Source organism: Hermetia illucens, chromosome 6 (genome assembly GCF_905115235.1).
Source record: "Hermetia illucens chromosome 6, iHerIll2.2.curated.20191125, whole genome shotgun sequence".
NCBI lineage: Eukaryota > Metazoa > Arthropoda > Insecta > Diptera > Stratiomyidae > Hermetia > Hermetia illucens.
In genome coordinates, this window is record NC_051854.1 from 66,672,558 (window position 1) to 66,689,671 (window position 17,114).

General features: G+C 40.8%; 1 protein-coding gene across 1 annotated transcript in view; it reads left to right on the top strand.

Moving 5' to 3' along the window:
• Positions 1-10,084: 10,084 nt before the first annotated feature.
• LOC119659699 (pancreas transcription factor 1 subunit alpha) overlaps positions 10,085-17,114 on the top strand; it is a 33,634-nt gene continuing 26,604 nt past the window's right edge. The window contains exon 1 of the mRNA XM_038067951.1: positions 10,085-10,503. The gene's annotated coding sequence lies outside the window, so the exon portion shown is untranslated. The remainder of the gene's footprint in view (positions 10,504-17,114) is intronic.

Here is a 17,114-nt window from a genome sequence, read left to right on the forward strand (position 1 = left end):
ACAGACGTGTTATTGAAGAATGTGCAAATTAGGAAATTTCCGAAATATCATCATCTCATATCTGAGATTGACGCAATAGAAAGAGATGTTATCTTGCTTATCCGGGGAATGAAATGCATCAAATGTTTTACAGTATTTACAATATATGACATGGCAAGATTATGGTACTGCATTTGTATTGCCTTCATATGGGTTTTCAATGCTCCTTTAATTGCAGATAATCATCTCTTCACACTGCCCGATAATTGCATATTCGAGCCTACAGCCTAAGGGATGCTAGTGCTCTCACCCCTGCTGCTCCGATGTGGACAGCCATACGTTTCAATGCCTGCGAGTTACTATTCGTAATTTCCTCCTGTTTTCAACATCTATTTTATTGATTTTCAGTTCATTTATCAATTCTGTACTAATAATGAATATGCATGCACTCCTATGTTTCCCCCCATCAGTTCTGCTGGAACAAATTGAACGCGAGTTGAGGAAATCACCGGAAGTTATTTTAAGGGTCATTTTTTGATTTGATATATGAAGAGAAAAGGAAAGTCCAGGTGCGTGTGGTTTTAACCCTATTTAGGACAGTTGAAGCGAACTATATACGTGCATTACAGGTTATCGGAAAGGCTGTCGTGAATATCGACAGATAGCCTGACGGGGAACTGTTGCTAGTGTCGTACGAAACTATTAAAACTGACAGCAAGGTGAATCCCTTTTTACAGGTTGCAGGTGCACGGTTTAATTTGAAGAGAAAATGGAAAGTTTTTTTGTATTATAGATAATGGTTCCATAATTGATGTATTATAAATGCTGATAAGTTTTCCAATAAGTATGTTCATGTATTGCACTTTTTGTCATTTTTGATGGATTTCCGGGAAGATTTAGACCATATAAATTCTAACGTTGAAAAAATCAACACTTTCCATAAACATTTTGTATACAATTGGAGAAGGAGCAATTTGGCAATATTCGTTAAATTCGCAAATAAGGAGAGGAGCTCATCAAAAAAGCTAATTGAAAGTCTTTGGAGGGTCATAGGTAGAATTGAGAATGATCTATAATACATTCCAAAGGCTTGTTCCCTAAAACCTGGACAAGATACAATCAACCAATTAAAAAGTTGGCCAGTTATTGCACACTTTGAAGTCAAATATACAGTGGAACCTGAATAAATCGAATTCGGGTAATTCGAAATTGTAGATAATTCAAACTTTTCTCTTGATCCTTTGAATTTCTTACTCCAAACTTCCGTACTATGAATTTTGGATAATTGGAAGGTTCTCGTTGGTCTGTTCGATTTCAAATTAACCAGGTTCGACTGTATTTTTAAATGAGTTATGAAAGAAAAAGCAACAACTCTTTACAACCGGTATCCGGTCTAGGCCTGCCTTAATAAGGAACTCCAGACATCCCGGTTTTGCGCCGAGGTCCACCAATTCGATATCCCTAAAAGCTGTCTGACGTCCTGACCTACGCCATCGCTCCATTTTAAGCAGGGTCTGCCTCGTCTTCTTTTTCTACCATAGATATTGCCCTTATAGACTTTCCGCGTGGGATCATGCTCATCCATACGGATTAAGTGACCCGCCCACCGTAACCTATTGAGCCGGACTGGCAAGATCATATTCTTGTACAGTAAGAGCTTTGACCCTATGGTGAGACGTTTTGAGCGGGACAGTCTTTGTAAGCTGAAATAGGCTGCTCTGTTGGCTGACAACAACCGTGCGCGGATTTCATCATCGTAGTTGTTATCGGTTGTGATTTTCGACCCTAGATAGGAGAAATTGTCAACGGTCTCAAAGTTGTATTCTCCTATCCTTATTCTTCTTCGTGTTTGTGTTTGACCAGTGCGGTTTGATGTTGTTGGTTGATTCGTCTTCGGTGCTGACGTTGCCACCATATATTTTGTCTTGCCTTCATTGATGTGCAGCCCAAGATCTCGCCTCAAAGGCCCGCCTGCTCGATCTGGATGAAGGCAGTTTGTACGTCTCGGGTGGTTCTTCCCATGATGTCGATATTATCAGCATAGGCCAGTAGTTGGGTGGACTTGAAGAGGATCGTACTTCTTGCATTTACCTCAGCATCACGGATCACTGTCTCGAGGGCCAGGTTAAAGAGGACGCATTATAGCGCATCCCCTTGTCGTAGACCGTTGTTGATGTCGAATGGTCTTGAGAGTGATCCTGCTGCTTTTATCTGGCCTCGCACATTGGTCAGGTTCAGCCTAGTCAGTCTTATCAATTTCGTCGGGATACCGAATTCCCTCATGGCCGTGTACAGTTTTACCCTGGCTATGCTATCATAGGCGGCTTTAAAGTCGATGAACAGATGGTGCAACTGTTGTCCATATTCCAACAGTTTTTCCATCGCCTGCCGCAAAAAGAAAATCTGATCTGTTGCTGATTTGCCTGGAGTGAAGCCTCTTTGGTATGGGCCAATGATGTTCTGGGCATATGGGGCTATCCGGCCTAGCAAGATAGTGGAGAATATCTTATAGATGGTACTCAGCAACGTGATACCTCTATAATTGCTGCACTGTGTGATATCTCCCTTTTTATGTATGAGACAGATAATGCCTCGTTGCCAATCGTCAGGCATTGATTCGCTGTCCTATACCTTGAGCACAAGTTGATGAACCACTTGGTGTAACTGGTCGCCTCCATATTTAACCAATTCGGCTGTAATTCCATCGGCTCCTGGCGACTTATGATTTTTTAGCCGATGAATTGCACGGATTGTTTCTCCTAAACTTGGTGGTGGCAGTATTTGTCCGTCGTCTTCAGTTGGCGGGACCTCCAACTCGCCGATGTTCTGGTTGTTCAGTAGCTCATCAAAGTACTCAACCCATCACTCTAATATGCCCATTCTGTCGGAAATCAGATTTCCCTCTTTGTCTCGGCAGGATGAGCATCGAGGTGTATAAGGCTTGATCCTGCTGACTAGTTGATAAAACTTCCGCGCCTGGTGCGATTGCCCCCTGTACTTTTCTAGTTCATAGACTTGTTGGTTCTCCCAGGCTTCCTTTTTCCGTCTATGAAGTCGCTTCTCCACTCGACGGAGTTCGTGATAACTTTCTGCGCGTGCCCACGTTCTTTGAGAATGCAACATTACTCGGGATGCGGCATTCTTCCGCCCCGTTGCTAGCTTACATTCATCGTCAAAACAGCCGTTCCGACTCCTTTTGCGGCTGGGGCCAAGTATGTTTGTGGCCGTATCCATGATAACGTTCTTCAGGTGATTGTGAAGATCATTTGTTGATGCTTCATCTCCAGGTCCTCTGTTGACTGCGGTTATTGCGGCATCCATTTTCCTCTTATAGGTGTCGCGGAGGGTTGTGTTGTGGATGGCCTCAGTGCTCACTCTCACCTGATTGTCAGAGGGGATTCTAGGTGGTATTGTTATTCGAGCTCGGAGCACCATGCCAACGAGATAGTGATCCGAGTCTATATTGGCCCCCCTATATGTTCTCACATTCATCAAGGCTGAAAGGTGGCGGCGTTCGATCAACACGTGGTCAATTTGGTTGAAAGTGGTCCCGTCTGGAGAGGCCCACGTATGTTTGTGGACCGCTTTCCGCGCAAACCAGGTACTTCCAACAACCATTTCGTGTGACCCTGCTAATTGAATAGTCCGCAGTCCGTTATCATTTGTTTTTTCGTATAAGCTATGGGAGCCAACGTATCGCCTGAATACGGGCTCCTTCCCTACTTGGCTGTTAAAATCCCCAAGTATGATTTTGATATCATATCTGGGACAGGCTTCGAGGGTTCGTTCTACTGCCTCGTAGAAGGTATCCTTCTCCGACTCTACAGTCTCCTCTGTAGGGGCGTGAACGTTTATGAGGCTTATATTTGTAAACTTGCCTCGCAAGCGCAGAGTGCATAGCCGTTCGCTTATGTTTTCAAAGCCGATAACAGCAGGTTTCATTTTTTGGCTGACTAAGAAACCTACTCCGAGCACATGGTTTACTGGATGACCGCTATAATATATGGTGTAGTGGCTCTTCTCCAGGAAACCGGTCCCTGTCCATTGCATCCCTTGCAACGCTGTTATATCAGCCCTATATTGGGATAGGGTATCGGCTAGCTGCTCATCAGCTTCATCTCTGTACAGGGAGCGCACGTTCCATGAGAAAATGTGCAAATCGTTATTCCGTGTTCGTGGCCGGGTCCGTCGTTTTAAAATCCGTCCTGTCCGAGGCTCCTGTTGTGGCTTCGTAACAAGTTGTTTTCCGTGTAGGGTTGTCAGCCCTACCCAACCCCCAACCTGGAGGACCAGTTGGTACAATTTGTCCCGTTTTTAGGCACGGGAGACTCGCCTTTATCCTTCTTCGTCTGCAGCTTTTCGTTAAGAAAGAGCTCCCAGCGGTCACCACGTGGAGGTGGAGATAGGGTTTGGTAGTAGAGCTGTTGGTGTTGGTTCAGCAGGTATTTCCCAGGTTTTATGCTCCATCGTGGGTACCAATCCACGTTTCGCCCTGGGACCTATACTACCCTTTGACCACTTTCAAGTTCGGAGTTCAATATTATTAGCAAATGTGGAGAACTTAACCTACAACGGATATAAAAAAGGGCTGGGGAGAACTAGATTCTTCATGAATGGAATTTTAATATTTACCTGGAATGTCAATTATTCTCGTTAATTATGACGTCAGGGATGATAACGTCATATATGTTGTAGAATGCACGAAATTCACAGCAAATGGCAAAGTTTCATCCTTTATAACTTTGTTAATAATAGTTGGATTTTTCAAACTTGACCAAATTGTGCCTTATGTCGTCCTTTACACAAATTTTGTTGTTCTTACATGGACTTAAGGGGGGCTTCCGGCTAAATTTCTAAAATATGCTAATATACTATTATTAACTTTATTTATGCAGATATTGGAACCGAATGTATTTTAAGGCCTAAATTTCATAGCGATGCCCAACTGTGACTTTTTTCAGATTTTCCGGTTGGATAGGTTCTGAGAACGAGACCTGTTACACTTTTTGTGGGTCATATTTTGAACCCCCATTCCCAAGTTTCAAAAAGTACTAATTGAGCCCTTTCATTTGATATCCATGATGATGGCCGTATTTTGTGAAAAACATGTAGCACCCTCCATTTACATGTATGGGGAGCCCTCCTTAAACTCAACACAGAATGGCGGCACTTGCTGCATGTAAAGGGAACAACAGATCGCATGCTCTTACCAATTTTCATGACAATCGGTCTAGTCGTTTCCAAGTGGAAACCCATCAAAGTAGAAAACATTCATGATAATCAAAATCTAAACCAGAACCACCAACGACATGAGCGAGAAAATTTTTTATTCAGTAGCCTCGGGAAATTTACCCCTCACTGAAACCACACTGAATTCCTAAAAAATCGTAGCCGTAATAGACACTGGTTCATCGTTCAGTTTCAGATGACAAAATTAAAACATTCCCAAAAGTTAAAATAAATTCAATTTACTTCACAGCAATCAGCAGTAAAGATGTAATGGAACACAAAGTACAAACTCCAACACCGGCGGAGTTTAGATTACCGGATGGAGCACAAACTAGGTGGAAAGTAACCTCTCAAAAAGAGAAAATATGACTTTTTAAGGGGGTCATCCCGTGTAAAGGCCGTTTTTATTGTTTTTTTTCTGGATATTTTTTTGTGAAGAACTGGATAAAGATACAAATACGAATTTCTCACCGTAGATTTATTAATATCTTGAGAGTTCATAATAATTTTTCCAGCATGATCGCATAATTTGTTATTGAAATATAGAGCAATTCGTACACCCATCTGCAAAAAAGGTTTTTTCCTGCTGCCACGCTAGAGAGCGCTGTGATCATCTTAAAGAAAAAAGTAAACGGCATTTTAACGTACAGACTTAACTACAGTCTGCAAACTAGGATTATTAAAAAATATTAAAAGCTAAATTTTTGGTGAAGTCTTAAACTTTTTTTGTGAATTTTGGTGTTTTTTCACCGCTTCTTCAATGAATAAAAAAAAACTACTGAATGAATCGCAATTACCCTAGTTTGCGGACCGTAGAAATATGTTCTGAATAAGTCGTGAAAATTTCAAAGAATTTCGTTGGATAGATTTTGGGTTATGGTGGCAGCCGATTTTCAACATGCAGTTTGGAGAAAAACGCATTTAAAAAGTAGAATGCGATTTTTAGCCATAAAATCTTAACTGACCATTAATCTGCTATACCTAGTCTATAAACCTTAGTTTTCTCCAAGAAACACATCTACAGCCTTGGCTGCAATTTTTGTCCTTTTAGCGAAGACGTGTCGGTCCAAATGACGTTCGAATCATTTGGACCGATAAATACACGCTTTATTACGGCCATCGATATAAATCTGGCATGTGACTTATCACGTCTTTAACACTATAATTTCGGAACAACTCTGAATATCAAAAAATCACACTAAAATATATGGGTAATATTTTACACAATATCTAGATACAATTGATGCCAAAAAAAAATCAATTCCGCGAATCCGACCCACGGGATGACCCCCTTAATCGGCTCTGATATACTAAACGCACTTGATACAGTTATCAATTTTAAAACAAAGATGCTAACTGTAAACAAAAATATTATACCATTCTTGAATAATCCCTTTTCTAATAAACAAATATTTAATCAAAGCAAACCAAGGGTGACTTTTTAAAATCCTCAATTTAAAACACCTGAACAATGAAGAACTTAGTAAAATTCGGAAACTTGTGAAAAAGTTTGAACATTTATTTTTTATAGAAGAGAACATTCTAACGATTACTCATGTCATACAGTATGAAATTAAAACTACGACAGATCAACAAACAAATTCTGAACTATATAGATATCCGTCGAAACACGAAGCGGAAGTAAGGAGCCAAATTAGTGAGATGGGAGCGCAAGGAATAATCCAAAAGAGCTGTTCCAAATACGCCAGTCCACTAATAGTTGTTCCAACAAATCAAATAACTTTGGGATACAAAAATTCAGATTGGTCGTAAACTATCGCCGTCTTAATGAGATAACGTTAAATGACAAGTTTCCCTTGCCAAATATAGATTCCTTGCTGGACAAGCTTGGAAGGGCACAATATTTTCCAACAATAGACCCCGCAAAAGGCTATCACCAAATACTCGTAAAAGAAGAAGACCATCACAAAACCGCATTTGTCACACCCTACGGATTGTATCAGTTTGTGAGGATGCCATTCGGGCTGGAAAATTCCCCAGCACCCTTTCAACTGTTGATAAACAAAGTACTAACGAAATATATAAACAAAACCTGCGTGGTATATCTGGATGATGTTCTCATATTCAGTACGTCACTACGGAAGCACATACAATCACTCCCTCAGATATTTCGTGCACATAATCTAAAAATTCAAATGGGCAAGTGAAATCAAAGTTATTGAAGAGGAGCTTAAAAACACTGAAGTTTCATAGGGCTGACGGGATTCTATCGAAAATTCATTCGTGATTACGCTAATGTAGCTCAACCGATCATTAAATACCTGAGAAAGGGAGCAAAACTAAATACCAAGGCTCCCTACGTAAACGCACTCCTTTATTACGCTTCAAGGATCTTGAATGTTCATTGGCTGCCAACAATCGTGCGCGGATTTCACCGTCATAGCTGTTATTGGTTATGATTTTCGACCCTAGATAGAAGAATTTTCAACAGTCTGAAAGTTGTAGTCTCCTATATTTATTGTTTTCGTTTGACCAGTGCGATTCGATGTGGTTCGTTCTTTGCTTTTTGGCGCGGTACGACCTACAACTTGTCGATGTTCTGGTTATTCAGTAGTTCATCAAAGTACTCAACCCATCGCTCCAATATACCCATTCTGTAGGAAATCAGATTTCCCTCTTTGTCACGGCAGGAAGAGCATCGAGGTCTCTAAGGCTTCATCCTGCTGACTTGTTGGTAAAAATTCCGCGCCTGGTGCGGTTGCTCCTAGTACTTTGCAAGTTCACAGATCTGTTGGTTCTCCCAGGCTTCCTTTTCCCGTCTGTAAAGTCGCTTCTCCGCTCGACGGAGTTCGTGATAAGTCTCTGCGCATGCCCACCTTCTTCGAGAATGCAACATTACTCGGTATGCAGCATTCTTCCGCCCCGTTGCTAGCTTACATTCATCGTCAAACCAGCCGTTCCGACTCTTTTTGCGGCTGGGGCCAAGAATGTTTGTGGTCGTATTTATGATAACGTTCTTCAGGTGATTGTGAAAATCATTTGTTGATGCTTCATCTCCAGGTGTTGTTATTCGAGATCGGGGCACCATCCCAACGAGATAGTGATTCGAGTCTATATTGGTGTGGTCTCGTCTGAAGAGGCCCATGTATGTTTGTGGACCGGTTTCCGTGCAAGCCAAGTACTTTCAACAATCATTTCGTGTGACACTGCTAATTGAATAATCTGCAGTCTGTTATCATTTGTATTTTAATGTAAGGTATGGGAGCCAACGTATCACCTCAATAGGGGTTCCGTCCCTACTTGGCTGGTAAAATCAGCAAGTATGATTTTGATATAGAAGATTTCCTTCTCCGACCCTGGAGTCTCCCCTGTAGGGGCTTGGAGGTCAATGAGGCTTATCTTTCTAAATTTGCCTTGCAAGCGCAGAGTGCATAGCCGTTCGCTTATATTTTTAAAGCCGATAACAACAGCTTTCATGTTTTGGCTGACTAAGAAACCTACTCCGAGTACATGAATTACTGGATGGCCACTATAATATATGGGGTAGCGACTCTTCTCCAGAAAACCGTTTTCGTTGTCAGCCCTACCCAACCCCCAGTTGGTACAATTCGTCCCGTTTTTAGGCACGGGAGACTCGCCTTCATCCTTCTCCGTCTGCAGCTTTTCGTTAAGAAAGAGCTCCCAGCGGTCACCACGTGGAGGTGGAGATAGGGTTTGGTAGTAGAGCTGTTGGTGTTGGTTCAGCAGTTTCCCAGGTTTTGTGCTCCATCGTGGGTACCAATCCATGTTACGCCTTGGGACCTTACCACTTTCTTGAGAGCTGTCTCCTTCCTGTCGTCTGATATATCAGATGTGCTTATGCTTGTCCCTGCTTTTTGAGCTGTGGTTTTTGTTGGTTCTTGTCCCCGCAGTTGACCAATGTTAATTTTGGATCTCTGTTTGACGTCCCAACTTCTCCCGCCTTGGGTGTAATCACCTGGCTTTCGGTATTTCGGAGATGTACCACCAATTGGTTAATATCCAATGAGCACGGTTCGCATGACCCTCTGTGGATTATTTTGTGTAAAAGCCTCTTCTATGGAATCCTCAGATCATACAATTAGCACTGGAGCACAACTCCACAGCTGTTTCAAAATAATTCTTGATAGCGTTTAATATTTAGTCATAACTTAGATTATAAGTTTGAGTAAGTATAGTTTAAGACAACAATCATAAGCAAGGTTTTTTGCAACATTTTCCTTGGACCTAGTTAACATTATCACCAATTCACCATTGGAGTTGTAAACATAATAAATTGAATCACTCATCGAATCTTCGGCATTGCAAACGTGTACATATATATTATCAATATTCAATTGAATTGCATTGAATTGAATATTCTTTTTAGATAACCGGCTTACATTTTCCATATAACTTCCATATATCCGCATGGAAAACGTGACACAAAAATATTCGTATAAAAAAAGAAATTAATTAAGTTATAAATGAATACAAAAGTGACTGTGATTTATAAAAATGTATACATACTATATTTATGACAAACTACATTCATATCTTGCAGTCATTTAAATCTCTGAACCCATCACCGAATTGATAATTGTGGCCATGGTTGTATAATAGATGTCAATGCATATCTAAATATCTTTAAACGAATCTATAAAAGCTTCCAAGCAATTTCAAAATGGCCCCAACAATTCCTGCTACACAGAAATACAATATTTCAAAGAAGAACCTTCTTTTCAACCACCTGCACCACCAACCCCAAACTTTATCAAATTGCTTCACCATTCTGATTGGTTGCTACCATTTCAAAACGAACCGCCCCTTCACAAGTGCGCTACCCTCTTTCCTTTATCTTCAAGGACAACAATGAGAGTCGACTGCACAATGAGGAAAACCACCTCTCGCAGGATATATTCACCGCCAGCAAAGATTAGTCCTCTTCGAACAATAACGGCACACGGTTCGATAAGAGGCCGCACGTTTTTCAAATTAGAACGCTACTTGGTGTTCATTTTCCGGTACGGAAACGGGTGATTTCCCGAAGTGTACTCCTGGCAAATATTTGTAATCAATGTGATTCGGAAGTCATTGGGCGAGAAAACATAGTGTTGCACTTGTGTCCTTAAGTGTAGTAATTGATTTGGGGTGGGTTTGCCTAATTGTTGATTCTCATTTAAAGAGTCGACACGTGTCAGTTGGTGTACAGATAGAAATCACGGTGATAGTGGCAATAGTTTCAATTCAGTTCACAAATGAATCAATATTCGGTATTTATGACTCTATTTTTGGATTAGCGGAGGATAGAGAAAGGAGCTAGTGATTTTTGAAGTGGTACGTATGAAAGTTTCGCTTACACACATACCCATCGTTTTGAGAAAATTCTACTGCATATACTGCCATTTGTTCCTGTCTTCCTTTCTTTTATCAGCACTCAACTAGAAAGCCTCTAGGATATTTAAAGACTTAGATTTGCTGTAGATTTTCCGAAAAAATCAATTTCTGCATAAATAGTATATGCTCTATAAACAGTTTCATCATATGACGAAGCGATTTATACGTTGGTTGATAGAATATCCTTCTATACCTTTTATTAATAATTTGAAAAGTTTGCGAATACACCAATAAATATCTGCAAAACCGCGTTAATTCATACAGACTCAGCAGCTACCTCAACAAGCTCAGACTAATCTATATTTATGGATATGCTATTCCGTTAACTTATAGTTGATCTGTTTCACCGGGTGGCATTCTGAGTCAGATTCAATGGTACTTCCTTAAAACTGGCGTCATGGTCCATCCTCCATTCGTGTTTTCGTAGAACAGTGGGCCTAACATGCCGAAATAAATGTAAAATAAGGCACAGTGATACTGCAACATGTACGTTAGGACTGACGATAATTTATTGATAATATTATATACTTTGATGGGAGGCGTATATACAACAGACAGCTATAACTAATTTAATTTAGATATGCTTGGAGAACCAGTGTGCTTTATAATCGAAGATACTCAATGAATGGTTGGACTGTAAAGGACCGTGAAGTATAGCGCGTCCCCCACACCTGTGTAAATCACGTTACAGCCTGCTCTACGCCATCTGTGTAACAGGCTTCAATGGAAAAATTGGCAGCAGATTATCCTAGCTTACTTCCATGCCTGATTCACCTTTACACGCCATTATGCCTCCCAAACAATTGTTTCTTTTGAGGTTTGCTTTAGACACCTCATCAGACATCCTGAGTAATGTCAAAAGTAGACTAGGGACAACAATCCTCACTGAATTATAGCGTTATTTCAAATCGTCCACTGGCAAGCTTGGAAGCATTGAATTATTCGTCGTTTTGCCGTACCCGGCGTTTTCATCAAGGATTTTCCTTGGCAAACTCACCCTGTAAATTTCCGGAAGGACCGCCGCAATCAACGTCGTACTTAATGTCTTTATTTCTGTCTGTCTACCAAAATGTGAGATGCCTCAGAACGAAGCTGCGGGATTTTAGATTATCTGCAACGCATGATGATCATCTGTATATTTGAAGCTTGGCTCGATTTTAGAGTACACAATTGTTAGCTGATGGTTATTTGTCCTTCGCTGCAATCGTGATAGGCAAGTGTCAGGTAAACTCACCGGAGGTGGTGTTTTAATTGCCGTTAGGCACCACTTTTATCTTATCCTCATTATATTATATATGAGTCTCTCATTGTGCTAATTTCTCCCCCGAAATAGATCCCTTTCATAACGTCAGCCCTTCCTTGTTGGTATCTAACCTATCATGTCGATGTGTTCCTCGATGCCCTTTTGGATGTCCTCCTAGAAAATATTGTGGTCTGCCTTTCATCCTCTGTGGGGATCCTAATTACATGACCCCTTCGTGCTTGGTTCTCAATCATCATCATCAGCTTGGTTCTCAATGCGTTCATAAATTCTGGTTCCGCCTCTCAATTCAATGTTAATAGTAATCACAATAACGACATTCTCGATTTGATATTGACCAACATTCCTGACAACCGGTTCATTTTATATCCTAGCGATTCACTTTATCATAAAATTGATGCCACCAACCGCCTCTTCGAGTTGATTTTCATATTCGTCGATTTAACAAACTGCCGCGTCGCAAGACATCCAAATTCAACTAATTAAATGATTTTCATAGAGCAGTTAAAGTGGTGCGTTATTCACAACTTTTTGAAAAATCTTGCAGGATTATCTTATCTGGTTCATTGTAGAAGTCTTTAATATTTTTCTTGGGGTACACAAAGTTCGTTTGAGATTCCAACGCTCCATTAACGCTTAAGATAGGGCAAACCTTATAAACCTACGATCGACTGCGAAAATTTAGATAAAAATGCACATTTCCAGTATTTAAATAGCGGCGAAGGCTCACTCGAACGACGGGAATTCAAACTCGTTTGGTTACATGTTCGTAATTTACGCTTTCCCTCACGTCTCCCGCTGTTAATATGAAATTAGGTGATCACACCTCTTATTCCAGTAGAACAACTTATGAAATCCGTCGGGGTAATTTTTTTTCGGTCTTTTCTCCTATCCATTCAATCTACTTCATTTCCGACACAGCCGATTCCTCTCCGACTCTTTCATTCCACTTTTGAATCCCTCCATTCGCGAATTCCTTCTTGAAAACATTGACGTTATTGGCGGTTGCGGTCCCGATGATATTCCAAATCTCTTCCTAAAGAAATGTAAAGGAAACATCTCCCGTCTCCTCCTCTCTCCATTTATAACAGGAGCTTGTACGAATGTATTTTTGTGGAAAGAAGCTTGAATTATCCTCCTACATAAAAAAAGTTGACATTACCTTCTCCGAAAACTACCAGCCAGTATCCATCCTTTCCTCCTTCTCCAAAGTTTCTGAAAGATACGTAAAAGATTGCCCTTCGTTTCGTTTCGGTCACCTCATTGTGAAGGAGCAGCATTGGTTTCTACACGGCCGCTTAACTGTTTTCAATTCGTTGGAATTCACCAACTTCGTTGTGAAGTCTCTAAATATAATACAAAAAACAATGGCGATACAATCTATACTGGTTTCTCCAAAGCTTTCGATTCTATTGACCACTCCTTGCTCATCAAACCCCGATCGTATGGATTTCCAGCAACGATTCTCTCCTGTTATATATCTTACCTATATACCTATGTACATATGTATTTGATATTTATCCCGTGGTGGGATATAGCGCATCAACCAGACATACGGCCATCGTTCGCGTTCGTTAATGTATACCTGAAATGCGCTTCAGCGATTTCCTGGGGCGCCTACACTTCTATACTATTCTGCGTCAAGTGCTCTTGGGGCGACCCACCCGCCAGCCATCTTGGAAGAGTGGAGTTCACTGCATGGCATAGCCAGCAATTGTTGTCTCTCCTTAATCTGTGACCTATCCACTATCACTACCGCTTTCCTTACTTAGATGGTGGAGTAAAACTTGTCTTCTTCAATGGTTACGTCTCATCTCCATTTTTCTCTTTATCGAGAGTATCCCAACGCTCCATTCTCGGACCAAATCTGTTTTCATTTTTCATGAATAATCTTCCTTCCTTATTTACCTGTGCTAGCATTTTATATACAAACGATTTAAAATTATTTCCTGTTGTCGCTTAGCCTATTGATCAGCGCAGCCTTCAGTCAAACCTTGGCACATTATCTCAGTGGTGCGTTCGGAACAAGTTGCCAGTTAATGTGAGGAAATGCTAGTCTTTGTGGTATTCATTAAAAACCTTTCCCCCGATACTCGTTTATTATCGTGATGGTAAACCAGTGGCTGCTTCTTACAAAGATCTCGGTATGATCTTTGACAACAGATTCCGATTTAATTTTCATTATGTTGGTATACTTAGCCGCGCTTCCAGAATGGTCAGCTTTATCCTTCGTTCCTCCTATCAATTCATGTATATTCATTCCTCAGTCATCCTTTATAAATCATTTGCCGTAATATTCTTGAATATGCTTCTGCAGTGTGATCTCCTTCTTATTATTGCGATTGCCATGCAATTGAATCTTTGCGAAAAACATTTACTCGATTCCTAACCTCTAAAAAGGACCTTCCCTACTCAACATATCCTGATCATCTGATTTTCCTTAACCTAATGTCTCTACTATCTCGAAGATCCTTGACTAATGCATCTGCCCTTTTCAAACTGTTAACGGTACGGTGCTAGCTCTGTAATCTCCGAAATTCAATAAACATCCCACAATATTCACAACCCTAATATTTTTGAGGTTCCTTTCGCGAAGCTCTTGTGCTACTTCAAGTCCTTGCGAAAATATGCCGTCTTTTGGTAAGCGAGTAATCAAATGAGCGACCAACATGACTATTGAAAACCACCTTTCTAAAACATAGAAATATTTATTTATTTGAGCAGTGATCAAAATGAGTGGTAGATTTCGCATAGGGACACCAACGACTTACTACAAGTTCACTCTCTATTCCCTATTTGGCAACTAAGTAAGAGCTCCTTTATACAGTACAAATCAAGAACGCAACCGACAAGACTATATCCCTCAAGAAACAATTTCCACGCTCTTTTCGCTTGGTTACTTCTTTGGTTTTTGGTGCTGAGATTACCACCACATATTTCGTCTTGCCTTCATAAATGTGCTGGCCAATATTTCGCGCCAATCGCCGTCTACTCGATCAGGATGAAGACAGTCTGTACATCTTTGGTTGTTCCTCTCATGATGTCGATATCGTCAGCATAGGAGAGTAGTTGGATGGACTTGAAGAGGATGGTGCCCCTCCCATTTAACTCAGCATTTTGGATTATCTTTTGCAGGGCCAAGTTAAAAAGAATGCATGATAGGACATTCTTGTCTTAGATCGTTGTTGATGCCGAATAGTCTCGAGAGTGAGCCTGCTGCTTTTATCTGGCCAGACATATTGGTCACGATTAGGATAGTCAGTCCTATTAATTTGGTTGATATATCAAATTCTCCCATAGCCGTTTAGAGTTTTACCATGTCTAATCTATCATAGGTGGTAGACAGAAATCGATGAAAAGGCAGTGAAACTCATGGCCATATTGCAACCGCTTTTCCATCGCTTGCCGTTGAGAGAAAGTCTGGTATGTTACTGATTTGCCTGGAAGGAAGCCACTTTGGCATAGGTCGACGATGTTCTGATCGTATGGTAATTTGTCGGCTTCATATTTAACTGGGTTTGCTGTAATTCCTTCAGCGGAAACCAATAATATGCACGGACTGTTTCCTTGATGCTTGATGATGGCAACGGTTTTCGGTCGTCTTCAGTTGGTGGCACTTCCAACTACGATATTCTGGTTTTTGCGTAGTTCATCAAAAAAACCAATCGCTCCAATACGTATACGGTCGGAAATCAAATTTCCCTCTCCTACTAAGGTTTATATGGCTTCATCTTGCTGAATTATTGATAAATCTTTTACCCCTGGTGCGGTTGCTCCTTGTATTTTTCGAGTTCACAGATCTGTAAGTTTTTTCAGGCTTCCTTTTTATGTCTGTGAAATCACTTCTCCGCTCGATGAAGTTCGTGCTAGGTTTCGGCGTGTCCCCGCGTTCTTTGACAGCGCTAGCTTACTACGTTACTTAGCTTACATTGGTCGCCGAACCAGCCGTTCCGACTTTTTTTGCAACTAGTGCCAAATATGTTTGTGGCTACTATTGACTGCCACTATTGCGGCATATATTTTCTCCTTATGGGTGTTACGGAGGGCTTTGTTATGGATAACTTCAGTATTCACTCTCACCTGATTGTCAGAAGGGATTCTAGGCGGTGTTGTTATCCGAGTTCCTAGCACCAAGACAACGAGATAGTGATCCGAGTCTATATTGGCCCTCCTATATGTTCTGACATTCATCAAGGCAGAGAGGTGGCGACGTTCAATTAATACATGGTCAATTTGGTTGAAAGTGAAGCCGTCTGGAGACCGCTTTCCGAGTAAAGCAGGTACTTCTAACAACCATTTCGTGCGATACTGCTAACTGAATAATCCGCAGTCCGCAGTCATTGGTGCTTTTATGAAAGCTATGGGAGCCAACGTATCGCTCTAATACGCCTGGATACCGATCCACATTTTCGCCCTGGGACCTATACTACGACTTAGTCGCCAGAAAACTGGAAATTCGGATCTATATGTTGGAAAGGTTCCGAGAAGTCTCTTTCTTTGTCTGTTCTTGAAATGATGATTTTTCCGTTCGGTTTTATCGCATATTCATAGATCTTCTCTTCCCCATCAAAGGAGTCAGCGGATGGCTAGTTGAATAACTCAAAGAAGTGAATTCACTGTCAGTCAATTTACTGAATCCAAATAAGGATGGATTTCGCACGGTCCTCAGCTACGAAAAAAATCACATCGCTGTTATTTCGGATGGAAGAAAGTGAGGAGGGTAAGAATTTAGTTAGAAATGGAGATCTACAACTAGGTGATGGCCGTGTGGTCATCGACATTTCCTCTGTGGGCAGCTTTCGGACTATAAATAAGGAAGAATTCAAGTGATTCCTCTCGACAGATATATAGATAGAAGGAAGGGTTGTTTCCCATAGTCCCTTCACATTGATTACCGATATTTTATCTAAGAAAATGACTTTTTTCTGGACGTTGTTAATGAATTATGGGAGTTGCTAATGGATCCGAATCAAGTTCCCCAACCTAACCTAGGTTTGTTTTAAATTTTTGAAATGGTAGCCGGGACAAACAATGAACCCGTTTAGTTAATTCATTCGTAACTCTCAAATTTGGGAACTCTGCTATTTTCTTTAAAATATCCAAGGAGAGGTAATTGATCGATGTTTTTCTTCGAAATTCTATTTCTATTTTCCCAAAGAAAATAAGGAAGTAATATATCATAAGAGACGTCCTAATGGTAGAGTAAATATTAGGAGGTATATGACTGCTAAATGTTTTCAGCGCTCAATTCTTACACATTGAATTGTGAATTTAATTTCCATGATATACT